The sequence below is a fragment of the Anser brachyrhynchus genome (genome assembly GCF_964034855.1).
Source record: "Anser brachyrhynchus genome assembly, chromosome: 8".
NCBI classification, from domain to species: domain Eukaryota; kingdom Metazoa; phylum Chordata; class Aves; order Anseriformes; family Anatidae; genus Anser; species Anser brachyrhynchus.
This window is the reverse complement of record NC_137702.1, coordinates 19,228,044-19,245,679: the sequence shown is the minus strand read 5'-3', so window position 1 is coordinate 19,245,679 and position 17,636 is coordinate 19,228,044. Positions and strand designations below refer to the sequence as shown.

The 17,636-nt window shown below is 35.7% G+C and overlaps 1 long non-coding RNA gene across 1 annotated transcript in view; it reads left to right on the top strand.

Moving 5' to 3' along the window:
* Window positions 1-1,813: 1,813 nt before the first annotated feature.
* LOC308199439 overlaps window positions 1,814-17,636 on the top strand; it is a 96,121-nt gene continuing 80,298 nt past the window's right edge. The window contains exon 1 of the long non-coding RNA XR_013954652.1: window positions 1,814-3,182. This is a non-coding gene — a long non-coding RNA (uncharacterized lncRNA). The remainder of the gene's footprint in view (window positions 3,183-17,636) is intronic.

Genomic DNA, 17,636 nt, shown 5'->3' with positions numbered 1-17,636 from the left:
ATTAAATCATCCTTATCTCAACCCGTGAGTTGTTCTTTCCTTTACTTCTTCCCCTCCTCATCTAAGGAGGGGGAGTGAGAGAGCGGTTGTGGTGTTCAGCTGCCTAGCACGGTAAAACCACCACAAGCAGGAAAAATAAGAGTTGGCACTAAGAACTCCTTCTCATTACATTATTCAAAATGTATTTCTCTGGGCATTAGCTCCAATAGCCTGGGTTGCTGTTAATGAATATAAATTATTAATTCATCTCTATTGAATACAGTCATTAAAGAATCTAATTTACACACTTAAAATACATATGAAACAATACTCACATGGCAGATTTATTGCCAGCATTATATAAGTGAAATGAGGTTTATGGACTGTGTGAGCTGAAATTGTAACAAGCAATATTCTGCTTCAGGGCAGCTAATGTAAAGTCAGATCTCAACAGGGAAGAAGTTCTTTGTTGTCTCAGTTCGCCACCAGGAAAATATGAAATTAGAAAATTTCTTTTTTATGTGCTTTCCATATTTGATTGGTTTAAAAATCATTTGAGACACCCTTTATCTGTAATGTTCAAAGTACAAACTATTGCAGATGGAACCAGTGGGTGTAAGCGTTGTGGTGGTGGCGTGTGAATCTACACCCTTAAAGCAAAGTTTACTTACAGACTTGAAGATACACTTTTATGGAAGTAGTTCACATTATTCTATTATTCTATTACCTTTTTAATCATAGAAAATATGAAAGAAAAACAGGACGGCTCCCATTTTCAGCTAAAAAACAAACAAACAAAAACCACAAGAAATTTGGAAAAACGTGTAAAACAAAATGAATGTGTTTAGCCACACTCTAGAACAGGTAAAACTATAGCAAACTTCTAGTTGTTTGTTCTGAATTCTCATGGTTTTGAGTTGTACTATTCTGAAGTTACTTTCAAAGAATATTAATCATGCAATTTTGAATAATTAGTCACTGAAATACAGTTAAATGTATAACATGGCAATCTCATTTGCTAGCAAACCAATGCAAGTTGATATACAACACTGGCTTGTTGTCTGAGTAATATTTGTTATTGCAAAACTTCCAGTGCAAATTACTGTAACATCAACTAAAGCAGATGCCTGTCTGAGCTTTTAACAATTTATATCAAAATCTTGATATATGGCTAAGTGTATAATGAAGTAAAAATTAAATTTTAATTCAGGTCACAAATACAAGCTATTTGATAAAATTGAATATCAAGGTTGAATTTTAATATGCTTTTGGAATGATTGATACCTACAGGAACATGTGGGACTATTCAGTGCTTTAGATGACCCTTAAAAAAACCATAATTTTATGGAAAATAATTAATTAATTTTTACATCTTCTCCTTGTCTTATGCAGACCAGCCCGTTCAACTTTAAGATTCTGACATGATACTTTTTCTCAGCTGATGTGTTTAAAATCTTCATTGCTGAATTATTTGTACTTGTCCCAGATGAGATAGACATTTTCTTTTCTATGAGAAGAAGGCTATAAAAGCAGGGTTGTAAGTTATAAATAAATCAGGACAAGAGGGTACAATAAAGGCTTTCCTGCTGCTGTAACTATACTAGTCAGCTCTTCTCTTAGTACTATAAAAAATGATGTGTACAAGGAAAGAGAGTTATCCACCTACCTTATTAAAGGTATGCACTTACCTTATAACTTTATTTTGGACAGAATTCATAATTTGGAAGCCATCTGAAAGAAATTCTCGCACTCGCATTATTAGAAATTGAAATTAAAAAATTGTCTTGTTCATTTTTAACAGTAAACCTTGAACCTATTAAAAAGTAGTGGACAATGAAGACTTAATTATATTTCTCTGACAGCAATTAAGTTAGCAACAATTGCTTTTTGTAGCTCTGTTGAACATTAAACCAGTGGATAGATTCATGGGTAAAATTTGTGTATGTGGGGTCAGGATTTGATCATAGAATGTTTACGGTACTAATACAGGAAGGAATTTGTGTGTCAGGTAATATTTCATTAGACGCAGCAGCAATTCTCTCTTTACAGAACATTTAGGTTGCAAAAGATCATGTATTTCAGAGGTCTCACATTTTAAACAAAACATAATTTCACTGCAACATAAAAACTTCAAAAATTGCACAATTACAGAATCTTTGAGAGAGAATAATAATTGGAAACAACAAATACAAATATTTCTTAATGAAAATATTTCTATAAATGGGTAAGTATACCAAAGTGGCCTTCATTTAATGAAATGCTGGTCCTCAAGGAAGACATCAAGACACCCAAGATAATATTCCTAATACAAGTTTATTTACAATTTTAAAGATCAATATTAACTAATTTCATAGAAGTATATTATGTTTTTAGACATCAGATGTTCACTGTGTTTTCTTTACATTCTTATCGGATACTTGAGTCCAATTAGTACATCAGAAACCAATGTCCTTTAGGATTCAGTAAATGTTGCAGGCTGCAGAAATAGGTATTTGACTATTTTCATCATATATTAAAAAAAAAAAAAAAAAAAGAGAATGACTTTATTCTGGGAAACTATCAATGTTATTTTAAAATAGTCACATGATTTTTTTTTAATGGTAAGGAAAATCTTCAAAATTTGGGGATCCAAGGTTAAAGCATTATTTGGAGTTCATGAAACAAAACATTACAAGAGACAATTCATTTACAGTTTTCAGAGACTTTTGTTTTGTACTGCAAGAATCCTCATTAGCAGGTTAAACAGCTCTGGGTTTATGTGGCAAAGTTTTGATAGCAGAAGGTTGCAGGGGTGGCCTCTGTGAGAAGAGTCCAGCAGCTGCCCCATGTTAGATAAAGGCCATTTTCAGCCAGCTCCAAAGGAACCTGCCACTGGCCAGGGCCAAGCTAATAAACGATGTTGTTTGTGCATCTCTTAGAGCAGAGTTAAGAAAGGGGGGAAAAAATAAAAATAAAAATAAATAAAAATAAAAATAAAAATGCTGCACAAAAGCAGCTGGGAGAGTGAAGAGTAAGAAACATCCCTGCAACCACAAAGGTCAGTGCAGAAGGAGGGCAGGAGGTGCTCCAGGCACGCAGCAGCAGTTCCCCTGCGGCCTGTGGAGAGGCCCCTGGTGGAGCAGGCTGTCCCCCTGCAGCCCATGGGTCCCACCAAGGAGCAGATCTCCACGCTGCAGCCCATGGAGGAGCCCCCGGTGGAGCAGGTGGATGTAGCCTGGAGGAGGCTGCCCCCACAGGAGCAGGCCCTGGGCTGAAGCTGCAGCCCATGGAGAGGAGCCCATGCAGGAGCAGAGGGTCTGGGGGGAGGTGCTGCCCGTGGGAGACCCAGGTTGGAACAGTTTGTTCCTGACAGATGGACCCCATGGTCCCATATTGGAGCAGTTCTTGAAGAGCTGTTGCCTGTGTGAAGCCCACACAGGATCAGTTCAGGAAGGATGGCATCCTGTGGGAGGGACACTACACTGGAGCAGGGGCAGAGAGTGAAGGAGTGGTGGAGACAAAGCACTGTGGACTGACTGCAGCCCCCTGTACCGCTCTGGGTGAAGATGTAGAAGAGGGTGGATAGGGGGATAGTGTTTTTAGTTTTCTTTTAGTTTCTCACTGTTCTATCTTGTTGGTAATAGGCAATAAATGTTATTAATCTCCCTATGCTGAGTCTGTTTTGCCCGTCACAATAGTTGCTGAGTGATCTCCCTGTCCTTATCTCACCCTTGAGCCCTTTTCATAATACTTTCTCCCACTTTTCCTTTGAGGATGGGGAGTGAGAGAGCAGTTGTGGTGGAATTCAGCTGCCCAGTTGAATAAAACCACCATAATGTCTTACCAGAGCCATGGAATCATAGAATATTCAGAGGGTGAACAAGTCTTCTGAAGCTTCACTTATATGATGGGAAACATTTGCTTTTGAAGACTAGGAATTTAAACTGAATATAATTGAAATCTTGATCTGGGAAAGGACATCAATCATCATTAAATGATGATAGTCAAAAGTGCTTGCAGGGATATGCACAGCTGCATGGTTCACAGGTGATAATCTGGGGAGATAATCACACACCGGGTGATTTCCTTTGATTATTTAACTTTTTTAAGACCGAACACTATTTGATTTCAAACTGAAGATTTGTTAAACTCTATTCTCATGCCTGGATGAGCATCTTGGCTTCCACAGAAAGTTTACCAGTCTGCACACTTATTCTAGGATCTTGATCTGAACAATTAAGGTACTAGGAGCAGAAAGTATGCCATGCCTCACATTGTTCATGTTGCATGCATGACACTGTCATTATATATCTACATGATATAACTATCTGGTGCTGGATTCAGATTTGCTGCAGTTGTGATTTCTAAAGAGCATGTCCTTACATGTTATTAAAAGATCTCTTTGGATGTCTCCACACAGAAAATTCCTGTTCCAACATTGACTAGAACCAACACAGATTTGTCAATAAATAGTCTGGAAATACAAACCCCACAGTGTACTCATCATAAGAGAAGGACAGTCTGCTCTCCTCAGGGGTGTCACTTCATCAGAGAGAGCACCACAGGTGCACCTGCCTGGAAAAGCAAGTGCATGGTATGGGCACAACAATATACTTATTGTTCTGTTCCAGCTGTACTGGACAGATGCAAGGCTGTTTAAAAGAGAGTTACTTCACATGATTCAATTTATCTTATTTCTTTTTTCCCCCTTCATCTTCTCAAATAAGCAGATAAGCAGTGTTATTCTTTCCACATATGTCCTGGCTTTCCTGATTTTATACTCTTCTTTGGTTATATTGACTTTAGGCTTCCACCCCTGATTAGCAGGCACAGGTATTTCAGTATTATGTACATTCTTTACCCAAGAGGATTTCCCAACATTCCATTTACCAATTCTTCCCATTATTTTCTCATTAAAAAAAAGTATATATTTTTTATATCTTGTTTGTTACCATGCACAGAAAGCCAAAATTCTGAGTTGTCTATTTTTGCCCATACTGTCAACTACTAGTTAAAAAAAAAAAAAAAAAAAAAAAAAAAGGGCTAGATATTTATCACATGTAGATCTTTCTTTTAGCCTTTTTATTTTTTTTTTTCCCTTTGGCCTAAAGCTATCAAATTTTATTAGACTTTGCATGTGTTGTGGTGGGATGGGGGAGAGAATTAGAAAGGTAGAAGTGCAAGAACTCATGGATTGAGATAAAGACAGGTTACTAGGTAAAGCAAAAGCCACATGTACAAGCAAGACAAAGCAATGAATTCATTTGCTTCTTCCCATTGGTGGGCAGGTCTTCAGCCACTTCCAGGAACACAGGGCTCATCACGCCTAACAGTTTCTTGTGGAGACAAATGCCATCATTTCAAATGTCCTCCCCTTCCTCCTTCTTTACCCCATCTTTTATTGCTAGGCATGACGCCACATGGTATGGGTTATCTTTTTGGCCAGTCTGTGTCAGCTCTCCTGGTTCTGTCCCCTCACAGCTCCTGGTGCACTCACCAGCAGGGCAGCACAAGAAGCTGAAAAGTCTTTAGCTTAGTGTAAGCACTGCTCTGCAACCACTAAAACATCAGTAAGATATCACCACTATTTTCATCAAAGATACAAACACCACATTGTGTGAACACCTACAAAGAAAATTATCTCTGTCCAAGTCAAAACCATGACATTACGATGGCCCTACTCTCACTTAAACAAAAATCCCTTTAAATATTCAGTGTGCTCTTTGTCAAATAAACGTGGTTGGTCTTCACGGGCAAGTTTCTGGGAAATATCATTGCTCTCTACAAGCTGGTGATTTCTCTCATTAGATTAAATGTATACGTTCTACCACTTTTAAAACACAAAATAACACTTTAAAAATACAAGGCTTACATTGCAAGAGTTTTAGAAGATATTGAATCTACTTGTGAAATGAAATGTAAATCTAGCAAGAACCCTAGAGATTACTTCAATAAACCCATCCTATCAGTTTTGAAGGAAAATGGCATCTAGCAACACTGTTTACTCAGAAGACAGGATTTGTCATTTATAACTGGCCCAGATAAACACTGAAATGGCATAATCAGTCAGATTATTAAAGTCCTCAGGAAAAACAGATATAAGCTTTGCAGGACATTTTATTTGAAGCAAAAGAATTTCGTTACTGATAAATTCAGATCTGAAAAAAAAAAAATAGAAAAAGTGGCTGCTGCAGAAAATTCTTAAATAAACTGTAGAAAAACTTTTTTAAGGATATGTAGTAGCCAGGAAAATTTGGCTTTACTGAGAGCTCACCAAAAGTCTGAGCAGTTCTGGGCACCACAGTACAAAAAGGATGTGAAACTATTGGAGAACATCCAGAGAAGGGCTACAAAGATGGTGAAGGGCCTAGAGGGGAAGACATACAAGGAGTGGCTGAGGTCACTTGGCTGTTCAGCCTGAAAAACAGGAGGCCTCATCACGGCCTACAGCTTCCTCATGAGGGGGAGTGGAGGGGCAGGTGCTGATCTCTTCTCTTTAGTGACCAGTGATAGGACCTGAGGGAATGGAGTCAAGCTGCGACAGAGGAGGTTCAGGCTGGATATCAGGAAAAGGTTCTTCACCGAGAGGGCTGTTGCGCACTGGAACAGGCTCCCCAGGAATATAGTCACAGCACCAAGCCTTGCCAACCTTAAAAAGCGTTTGGACTATGCTCTCAATCATATGGTATGAATTTCTGGGTAGAGGTAGACCTGTGTGGAGCCAGGAGTTGGACTCAATGATCTTTGTGAGTCCCTTCCAACTTGGGATATTCTATGATTCACTTAAAAAAAAAAAAAAATATTTTATTATTAGGCATAGCTCGGCCATCTGAGACCTTGAATATTGCAGATATTTATGTATATGATGATGTGGTAGGTGACAGGAGGAAATTTTCAAAATCTCTGCAAAAGACTTAAGCACCTGAAGTAGAGTTTGATAAGAACTAGAAACCCCTATATCCAAAAATTATATTTCATGTGTATATATACGCACGACATAAATCTGAACTCCTAATCTTTAAAACTGTAGTCAGACATGCTGGCTAGAACTGTAAGAGATAGAGATGTCTATACCACTGTGTTCTGTGCAGGTTAGACACATACTAAGAAAACAAGTAAATCATAACTATTATGTCGTATATAAAGCACTTTGGGCAAAAACTAAATCTCAGGATTTACTCTTCCAAAACAAAACAAATCTCCTTCTCACTCAGTCTTGTTTTTCACCTCACCTTGTCTCCATTTTCAATTTTTATAACCGTGAAACTATTTTATTTATTTATTTATTTATTTTGTAAAATATGATAAAGCACATCTCCAGGAGAACAGGAAGAGCTACTTCCCATATACATAATGACTCCTGTGGCAACCACAAGCTTGAAACTCATCTGGCAGTGAAAACACCCCAGATCCACCAGCACCTGAGCAAGAAGTCTAAGTGCTCACTTGCAATATGAACAGTAAAGGGACTACCTCTGTTTGTGTTATTCAAATAAGAGTACTCTCCAGTGTATTTTTGAGAGACTTGGTTTAAATATTTTTTTGGGGGAGGTAGATTTTGAATGAGGAAATGCCATTTGTATTGTGCTCAGATACCAATTGTGGGGCATATCAGCAAGTAGTGATAGGATAATTGGCGGACTTAATTTCTTGTCCACAGTATTTTAGAATTTAAAGGGACAAACAAAACTGCATCAGAAGGTAATCTTGTTTAATGGAAATGGATATGCAATTAGAACACTGCTCAACTAAGCTGAATATGTATATTTTTTATCTGCAGGGGAAAAAAAGAAAAAAAAAGAGGAAGGGGGGATTAATTTTCTATCTCTTGATGCTCTGCTGGAGCTGTCATTACTCTGTACATTACTACTGTCATTACACTTGAAAACTGGAGTGAAAAATGATAATTTTTATGATTTATGGCTTTTATAAGAGCAAGACTGCTGTGCAGTAGTGACACAGTTAATACAATTCAAAATATAAAAATGCTATCAGTTTTCCTCAGATATGTTAAGGTCCACTTGATAGTTACAATGGAGCAACAGAAAACAGATTATCAATTATATTGATTATCTGTCAAAATGATATAATGCCAAGATAGCTTTGAGCCTAACACAGACTGTTATCTTAAGTGTTATAAAATTTATGAAATATTGAAAATAATGTAATCAAAAATATCAAGGTGAAGATTGCTTAATCTTTTTACTATGTAAATGTTAATGATTTAATGACCATTTTGAGCTATTATGAGGAATATTTAGTAGTACAATCAAAGAACTGTGCTTCTATGTAAAACAGGAGGATTCCTTGTACTACAAGTAATATAATTATTTCCTTGCAGGAGAAATCTGACTTACTTTACTTCTACTTAAATTGTATCTTAAATTAGAATCAAATGTAAAAAGTGGCACATAAATTCTGATAGCATATTCTGATAGCATAATCACATACTTGAAAATATACATCAACTCTTGTGTGGATATTATTAGACAATAAAACTAACACTCTGTAGTAAGAAATTTCCATAATTCATGTCATTTTTACCCCAAGTTGAAATGGCAATGAATGCAGTAAAAACATAAGAATATTTCCATCTCTCAGACTCAGACAAGATGTGTAAATATTATTTGGCAAAATCATTAGATAATCTGTAGTTACACCTAAAAATTATCTACCACTTTTATAATATCAAATAAGTAAAAAGTTGCGTCAGCAATTATGTGAATTCACTGTGATACAAGAATGTTTTATGATCCATGTGACCTGAAGTTCAGTTTCTCAGCTTGGTTATCAACCATATTTTTGATAGACTCTATGGTTAAAACTTATTATTTCAAAAAATCTGTAAGGTGTTTATAACCTATATTGAGCAGGTCTTTCACAATTACAGAACAAGAACTGATTTAGATTTCATTTAAAAATTATACTATTTCCTGTCAATGCTGAAGCCCAAGAAAATGTTTCTTGCGCTTTAGTAGAAACTGATTTTTATCATCAAACATATCAGTAGTTTTGTATGTATTTTTATTTATATAAACATTTCTTCATTCAGACTACTTTATTTCCTTATGTACTTCTGTTCATAAATCTCCATTTTTGGGAGAAAAATTCCCGAATTCCCACTAGAATTATTTTTGAGCATTCAGGAAGAACATTTCTTCTCAGCTGTAGTGAAAGCTTAAATAAAACTTAAAGATATATTACCTTTTTAAAAGGATTAAAAAAAAAAAAAAGCTGTCAGAGCACATTTTTATTCATATAATTATTTTAAATTTAGACAGAAACATTAATGCAATAAATACCATTATACTTCTTACAGAACTCAGAAGTTTGATAATATATTTCAAGTTGAATCTTTTGCTTTACTTGCTTGTTTATGAGCTTTTTCCCAAATCTGTTCTCTTCTGCATGCAGTTCCCAGTGCAATTAATTAAAGAATGCAAATTCCAGCAAACTAAAAAACCGTCTGTAACATAAAAAAGAGTAGTATAAATGAATCTGTTCCTCTGATTTTATTTTATTTTATTTTATTTTATTTTATTTTATTTTATTTTATTTTATTTTATTTTATTTTATTTTATTTTATTTTGTCATTTTATTTTATTTATTTTATTATTTTTTTCTATTTTAAAAGTTAGGGAAACATGAACAATTTACTGAAATAACCAACAATGATGTGTAGGTAAGTCTAAAAACACAACTTTCAAGAGGTCAATGAAAGATAAATTTAAAGAAACATTTAAACAGAATTTTCTTAGGGTGGAGGGGGAGGAGGAGGAAGGAGAGGAAAGCTGTCTGCTTAATCATCCTTTTCCCAAGTCCATAATTAATTAGAGTGTAACAACTAAGCAGAGCTGCAGAACAAGAAGTTTATAAATCCTAATACTGCAAATTCCTTCTCAAAAGCTTCACTCTCTCCATGCTCTTACTCTCATTAGGAATTTTGACAAATACAACATGAATAGAGAGAGGGGTTTCTTTCTTTCTTGTGCATACAACTACCTAATTTTGTCATATAGTTAAATAAATAAATAATATTTAATAATAATAATAGAAAAATCAAAACTCTGGCATAATACACCCTGGGTATTTTTGGATCTAGAGACATAGTAAGAGCTAATATTAATAGTTTTTTCCACATTACTTATTTTAATTGGCTGAGGAAGAAAATCAAAAGAGAATGAGAGAGAAACGATGATTAATTTTTTTTTCAGTTGTTTTTCTGTGTTTCTTAAAGTTCTCAGTTACAAGTTTTAAGCTTCTTTAGTGATACTGAGGCTGGAAACACCACACTTTAAATAAGAAGACTATCATCTTATTTAGATTGCACAGTATGTACTCCCTGTAAGAACATTTATTCTATAAGCAAGATCTTAATTGCTATCTTTATGCTGATGACACCCAAATATAATAGGTATATCAAACAGTTCATGATGACTTCGATAAATCTGTCTCTAGTCTGAAAATATATTAGATGTTCAGCGTTGAGTGTCTGCTAACATTTGGTGTTTAAAACAGAATTGATTTTCTTTGGCCCATCGCCTGCTAAATAGCAGTTCCTCATTTATGGTACCATTTTTTGGGAATATAAAATTGTCTTCTCACTAAATAATTTTGGTATTATGTTTAGCCCTGAGACTCATTTTGAGGGACACATTGTTAAGACTTCATATTTCTATGTCAGGAATTTAGCAAGGTTAAGAAAATTGCTGTTTCAGTAGGATCTAAAGCTTTTGATTTATGTCATACTGCATCAAGGTGGAAAAATATAATTTGTTTGTAGACTTATCCTAGATGTTTGCTTTACACACTTCAGCTGTATAGAATTCAATACCTACAGCATTTCCCAGAAATCCACAAGAGCACATCTGAGGAATATGTTGGCTGTCTGTCAAAATGATTTTGAGATACTTGTCCTCATTTAGAAGTTGTCACTCAGATATTAGCAAATTAGAAAGTATAGGTGGTTGATGACAACTAAAAACCTAAATCAGATTTTGAATAATTTTTTAATTAGTGGTTCTGTGTGAATTTCCAATGTTTCTCCAAATGAGTTCTCCAGAATTCACTGTTCTTCTCTAGAAAGTGATTTAAGTCATTCAGAGGAGATGCTTATTTTAATAGTTTATTTTACTTCTTCAGAAGTCTTTCATATGCACTGATAGAAATTGCTCAACTGCTTGAACTATTGTATGGCATTTTACTTGGAAAAACACTTATTTAATCTGACTGAGATCTAAGTATTTGATCTGAATTTAATTTAGTTTTTATGAAACCCTGTGGTTTTAGGAAATAGATGGTGGAATGATCAGCTGATACTCAATCCTGAAATTCAGGAAAGAGAAAGATGTGTAGTGATCCCCAGTGTCATGTTCACAGTGTCAATATTGATCTTATAAAGGTCCTGTATAAGATATAAGATACATAGTGTTATACTTACCAACAGGCACACTTTACTGCTCAGAACACTTTTCAATTTTCTTTTTATTTCCTAATAAACTGAATGAATAGACTCCTGTCATTATTCCCATTGGGTCCATTTACATTTACATTTTCTTAAAATGTGTATCTAACCTCTTTTCTACTGTCAGCACTGTTTACTATCAAGTGATAGAAAGTAATTTTACAGTAGATTAATAAGAGAAGAGGTTTGTGTTTCTGATGCTGAGAGCCAGACCACTACCACTTCTCTACACTCTTTGCAGAACCACTGTGTCCACTAAATTATAGGTATGTGTCCAAATGTTTCTAATTTTTCTATTCAAGCTGCACATTGTCACAAGTTTAAGGCAAGCACAGCTAAGTGCTAAAGTCTTGCATTACTGGGTCAAAACAGAGCCTATAGAATTTTACTAAATATAGCAAAAAATATATTTACTGGACTACAACAAATGAGAAGTGAGAGCGTGGTTGCAACCTTCTTTTTGAACAATATTGGCCAGAGGACAATTCACGTGATAAGGTAAATTCATTCTTCTATGTAGGTCAAAACCTTCAACGCAAGATTGCAGCAACAAAGCACTACAGCAAAGTTTGACTTCTTTCTTGGTATTCCTTATGATGGTATACAACTACAAGCAAAGGCCATTTTTCACACCTAAAGACAAGAATTATGATTTTCTAAATTAAGCTGGAGATATTCCAGCAATGCTGTATCTGTATGTCATTTGTTATTCATATTGAGCAAAATATTTGAAATAATGAGGAGAAAAAGGTAGTCTGAAAAGTTGTTTTATCTAAACAAAATTTTACCTAAATTACATAATTGGCATGTTTTTCAACTATTAAAATTAATTTTTAAATAAGTATTTAAAATAATGTGTTTAATTCAAACCTGTATTCTTGCTTAGTGACTGTAACTAGTGAACTAGTGACTGAAACAAAACGAATAGAAATGTCATCAACATTAATTAATGCTTATATGATTGTAAGTTTCATTTTGCTGCCATTACAAAGAATAAGAGTTTTCTTCATTTACATGCATTTAACTTCAATCTTTGAGTCAAGAATGTGTGCTTTTTTAGAAAAGACGTAACGTCTATCCATAAGTTAAACGTGCTTAACTTTTGCATTTTTTAATCCTTTTGAATTACATATGATCTAAGGATCAACTTTGTACATAACTTGATTACAGAAAGTGTTTTATGGCTTCCCTGAGCTGAGATATCAATATATACTTTTCTTAACATACACTTATGACCAAAATGGAAGACAACCAATATTTAAATGTTTTAAATGTCCTATGTAATATTTTTTTTTGAATTTTGTTTCAGTGAGTCAATACATTAGCAGTATTTGTTAAGAAAATGATTCTACTTAATGTATTTAACAATGACATAAAGTTTATATGAGGTCTGTACTCTTTTTATTTTCAGAAATACTAGTAGCATACTAAAATAAGCTAAGACTTTTTCTCCCATCCTTTTTCCACAGGAGATAGAGCACTGTGATCTCTATAAATGAACACAATCATTTTCTTTACAAGAACTTAAATAGAGAATATTAGTACTTAGTTATTCAGCAATGCCAGAAGCAATTCCACAGGTGCACTATTAAACTGTAGAGATGTGTTGTTCTTAACATCTTATAGAAGTTTCATTTTATTGACATTATATTCCACACTCAGTGTAACATTCTTGGGAACCCAGAATAAGATACAATCAACAAAGGCATTATTAAAATAAAGGTAAATATGACATACCTAGTTTTACCTTAATATTGAGAATACTATATGAACACTATAATGAGGGTAACATATGTTACTGAAAGTAATTCATGACAAATGAAATGAAATGAAGATTTTGGTAACCCACATCTTTCCATATTGTGGCTCACAGAAATAAATTTTAAATAAACAAATAAATAAATCTTAGAAGAGAGAAATACCTACTGCATTAATTAAATTTCCTTCTACAATAAAATGGGAAATAAAATACCTGAAAATGTACTTTCTCAAAACAGAAAAGGCTTTAAGTGGGATAACTGTATGTCAGTAAATCACTGCATGAGAGCTGTTAACTCATCATCATTCTCTGAAAAGCTGCTGACAATCTGAAGATGGGTTTCAAATATACCGTAGTTAAATATGGGGCATGGATATTGCAAGAACTCTGATGTATTAGAAGAATATTTATGTCCTCTGTGTAATTTTCTACCTCTGAATGCAACCACAGTTGAAAACTTGCGCTTTAACCTCTGATGTTAGACTAAACTGGACTACTAGAGATTACATGGTAAATATGGCAACCACCATATTTCTTTAAGGCAAAACAACCTCATGACATGCAGAAACTTGGATGTCTCACTACCACCAACAAAAGTAAAAAGTCTCCATGTCATGAAAAAATAGTCTTATACAATATTCATGATATAAAACTGAAAATGAGCTGGCAATGTGTGCTTGCAGCCCAGAAGGCCAGTCATATCCTGGACTGCATCAGCCAAGAGATTGTGGAAGACGGCATTTATGCTTTGTCTCAACAGAACTAGTCAAGAAACCTGAGCCATTGGAAAACTCCCTCCTTCATCCCATTTAAGTGGGGGGGGGGAGGTTACACTTTGGTACAAGAACTAGCTAAAATTCCCCCAGAACAGGGAGTCTCTCAAAGTCTATCAATATATCAAATATATATCAATATATCAATATATATATCAATCATCAATATCAATATATATATCAATATATCAATATATCAAATATATCAAAAGTATATAAATATATCAAAGTCTATCAATATATTGACGATGTCTTGATGGGAGGAGACAAAATTGTTCCAGTACAATAGGTGATACAGCAGAATACCATACAGCACTTAGAGTCTTTAGGGATTCAGATACCCATAGAAAAGATGCAAACTGCTGCTAGTGAGGTAAAATTTCTAGGAATATGGTGGAAGGGGGAATAGTATGTATCCCTTTCTGCGTTAGATTGGGTAAAGATTCCAGAAAATAAAAAGGAGTTACAACATGCCCTCAGGCTATTAGTATTCTGGAGAAAACATATTCCAGACTTTTCTATAATTGCAAGACCGTTGTACAACTTGCTGCAAAAGGAGGTGGCATGGAAATGGACCTCTCTTCGTGATGAAGCATTGGAGCTTCTGATATTTGAGGCGAACACCTACCAAGCCTTAGGTCCTATCCATCCCCATGATCTGGTGCAAATCAAATGGGGGTTTACACACTCTGGAATGTCACTATACCTTTGGCACAGAGGTCTGGAGGGCTCTATTCCTCCAATTGGGTTTTATTCCCGCAGCTTCAAAGATGCAAAAAAAAAAAAAAAAGTTATTCTACTTGGGAGAAGGGCTTATTTGTGATAAGCTTAGATACATAGCCCATTGTGTTGAGGGGACCTTTAAGGTAATAAAACCAGTGCTAGCAGGAACTCCTCCTCCTGATGGGGTGGCACAACGAGCTTCTATGTAAAAATGGTATGTCCAAATTGAACATTATTTTAACATATTTGAGATCATTGAAGGCACCCTGAAAACATTAAATATCCAAGAAGATGCTGCCTTGTGTGCTCTTCTATCTCTGTGCTTCCACATGGTCTTTTTTTTTTTTTTTTTAATCTTTCCCTCTTTCTTTTCCCTTTAATAAAATCATCCATGGAAGTCCAAGGGAACCTTACATTTATTCATCTATCTATCTATATTTATTTTTTTCTTAATTTACCATACCACTCATAGAACCATAGAATCTTTCAGATTGGAAAAGACCTCCATGATCATCTAGTCTAATCTTTAACCTAGTACTGACAAGTCCACTACTAAACCATTCTACTAAGTTCTAATTCAACATAGTTCTAGAAGACCTCCAGGGATGGAGACTCAACTACTTCCCTCAGCAGCCTATTCCCATGGTGTTTGGGAGAACAGCCTGATTCCCACCTCTCTTTACCCTTAGATGGATCCCATCTGGCTGCATAGACTTGTGTATATCTAAGTGGTGTAATAGGTCACTAAGCCTTTCCTCTTGGATTATAAGGGCTTCATTCTGCTTCCTGTCCTTATCTACCAGCTCAATGTCACTATCAGTGCAAGAAGTGGACGCAGAAAAACAGAACACAATTTTTTAACATATTGACCCAAAATAAAGAATTGATATTTCCTCAATTAATCTACACATTCAGCTCAGGAAAAAAAATAAATAAAGGAAGAAAACAACAACAAAAAAGTTTCTTCCAAATTAAATTTTAGAGTAAGAATGATTGCTTATTCATTACTCCATCACCTGTGAACTCTATCAAAGTATAACATCTGTGTCTTTCAGACAGGAAATATCAGCACTCATCAAGCTTCATCGAATCATTATTTGATTGTTCTATAAAAATCTAAGATGGAAATATATTCAGTCAGTATCGTTAAGAAAAGACATTCAACTGATTTAATGTGTTTTGTTGCATATCTACATTATTCCAGTACAAGAGGATCAGAATATTACCGAGGGAAGAAGCATATTGGATCATAACTTCAATTTAAATACTAACAATACTTTTTGGAAAGTATTTTTGGAAACAAGAGTGTCTTGTAAACCCAAAGATGTTATTGAAAATTTATACTTGAATAAATTTCCTCCTTGATATCTTCTGTGTATTACCATGCTTTTTTAGTCAGTCTGAATGAACAAGATCAGCAGAATACAGATATATTGAACAGGTTTTTCTAATAAGATTTTGCCACCTGTTACTCATCCTTAAGTACCATAACAATTCTCATTTTCTTAAATATTTGATTTTAAAACTCTTACTTCTTCATTCAACATCATATAATAGGTTGAGAAACGCAATAGCTATTTCTTATTATTTTTAAGATTATTTATAAGAGTTGACCCAGGAAAGAATACATTATTCTTTATCCTTTCTACACTTAATATGTTTTAAGAGAAAAATACAAGACTGACATGTTCACGGTTACGGCAGAAAGTGATCAGTTAAGTAAAAAAAAACAAAAACAAAAACAAAATAAAAAAACCCAAACATTTCTAAAAGCAATTAAAAGATTCTGTTCAGATTTAGTGATTCCCCACTCATCCTTCTTTGTGATGACAGCTTTTCTCATAGGTATTGGCCACCAGAAGGCCAATTGACCCTATGTCACTGCTAGGGAGTGGGGAGGTGAGAGTGACAGGATAGGCAGGAGCTGTAAAGGCACGGACCCACAGCAAAAAACAAGGTAAGTAAAGTGAGTCTGACAATGGCAGTCAGGGTCAGTGGTGGTCACCAGGAAACTTTATTGTGATAAGATAGAGAATGGCTTGGGTTGGAAGGGACCTTAAAGATCATCTAGTTCCAGCCCCCCTACGATGGGCAGGATGCCACCCACTAGATCAGGTTGCCTAGATTAATTGCAGCTCCCGGTGAAAAGGACTATGATCCCCAGCATGTCTCCATGAGGTCATACAAGCCAAATCCAAGATACAGCTGAGCTTGGACACGGATATCTAAACACCTAGGAAGAGAGAAAGGGAGACAAGGATGACAAAGCCTCCTGGTATGCATTGTCCACACTCTCTCCTGACTCTCGAAACCATCTAATGCAGTTAAAGGAGTAACCTTAATCTCCTTTAAATACACCCACAAAAAACAAAAACAAAAACAAACAAACAAGCAAAAAAAAAAAACAAAAACAAAAAACAGAGAGAGAGAGAGAGAGAGAGAACATTAAATAGAACTTGTACTCAGAATTGGTTCCGAGACAGATACGTGCTGCAGCGGAGCGGAGGATTGCGGTGGACAGGTGCTTTTCTGCATCAAGGCCACTCGAGGCAGCTGAGGGAGCTACCAGGACCTTGCAGCCCTCATGAGGGAGGCTGAGAAGGCTTTGGAGCAACCCCCCCAGCTGTACAAAGGCAGCCCCTAGGCATGAGTGAGCAGGAGCACTGCGACCAGGGCAGGCGACCAGGGTGTGGTGTGTCAGTCGTAGTGTGGCACAGCAGTTTGTGCAGGCAGGGCTAGCAGGGAGGGCTGAGGATCCCTCCTCACTCAGGAGACTGGCTCTCCTACTGGCTGCCTCCCAGACACCAAACCCAGCCAAGATCAACGCCAGGCGGCAAGTGCTTGCCAAAGAGCTCACCAAAAAGACCATGGCAATCCAGACCGAGTGCCTGCCCAAATATATGGCTGTTAGGTCTCTTGCTGCAGGGAGTGCCTGAGCCTGTTGCTGCCAATGGAAGGT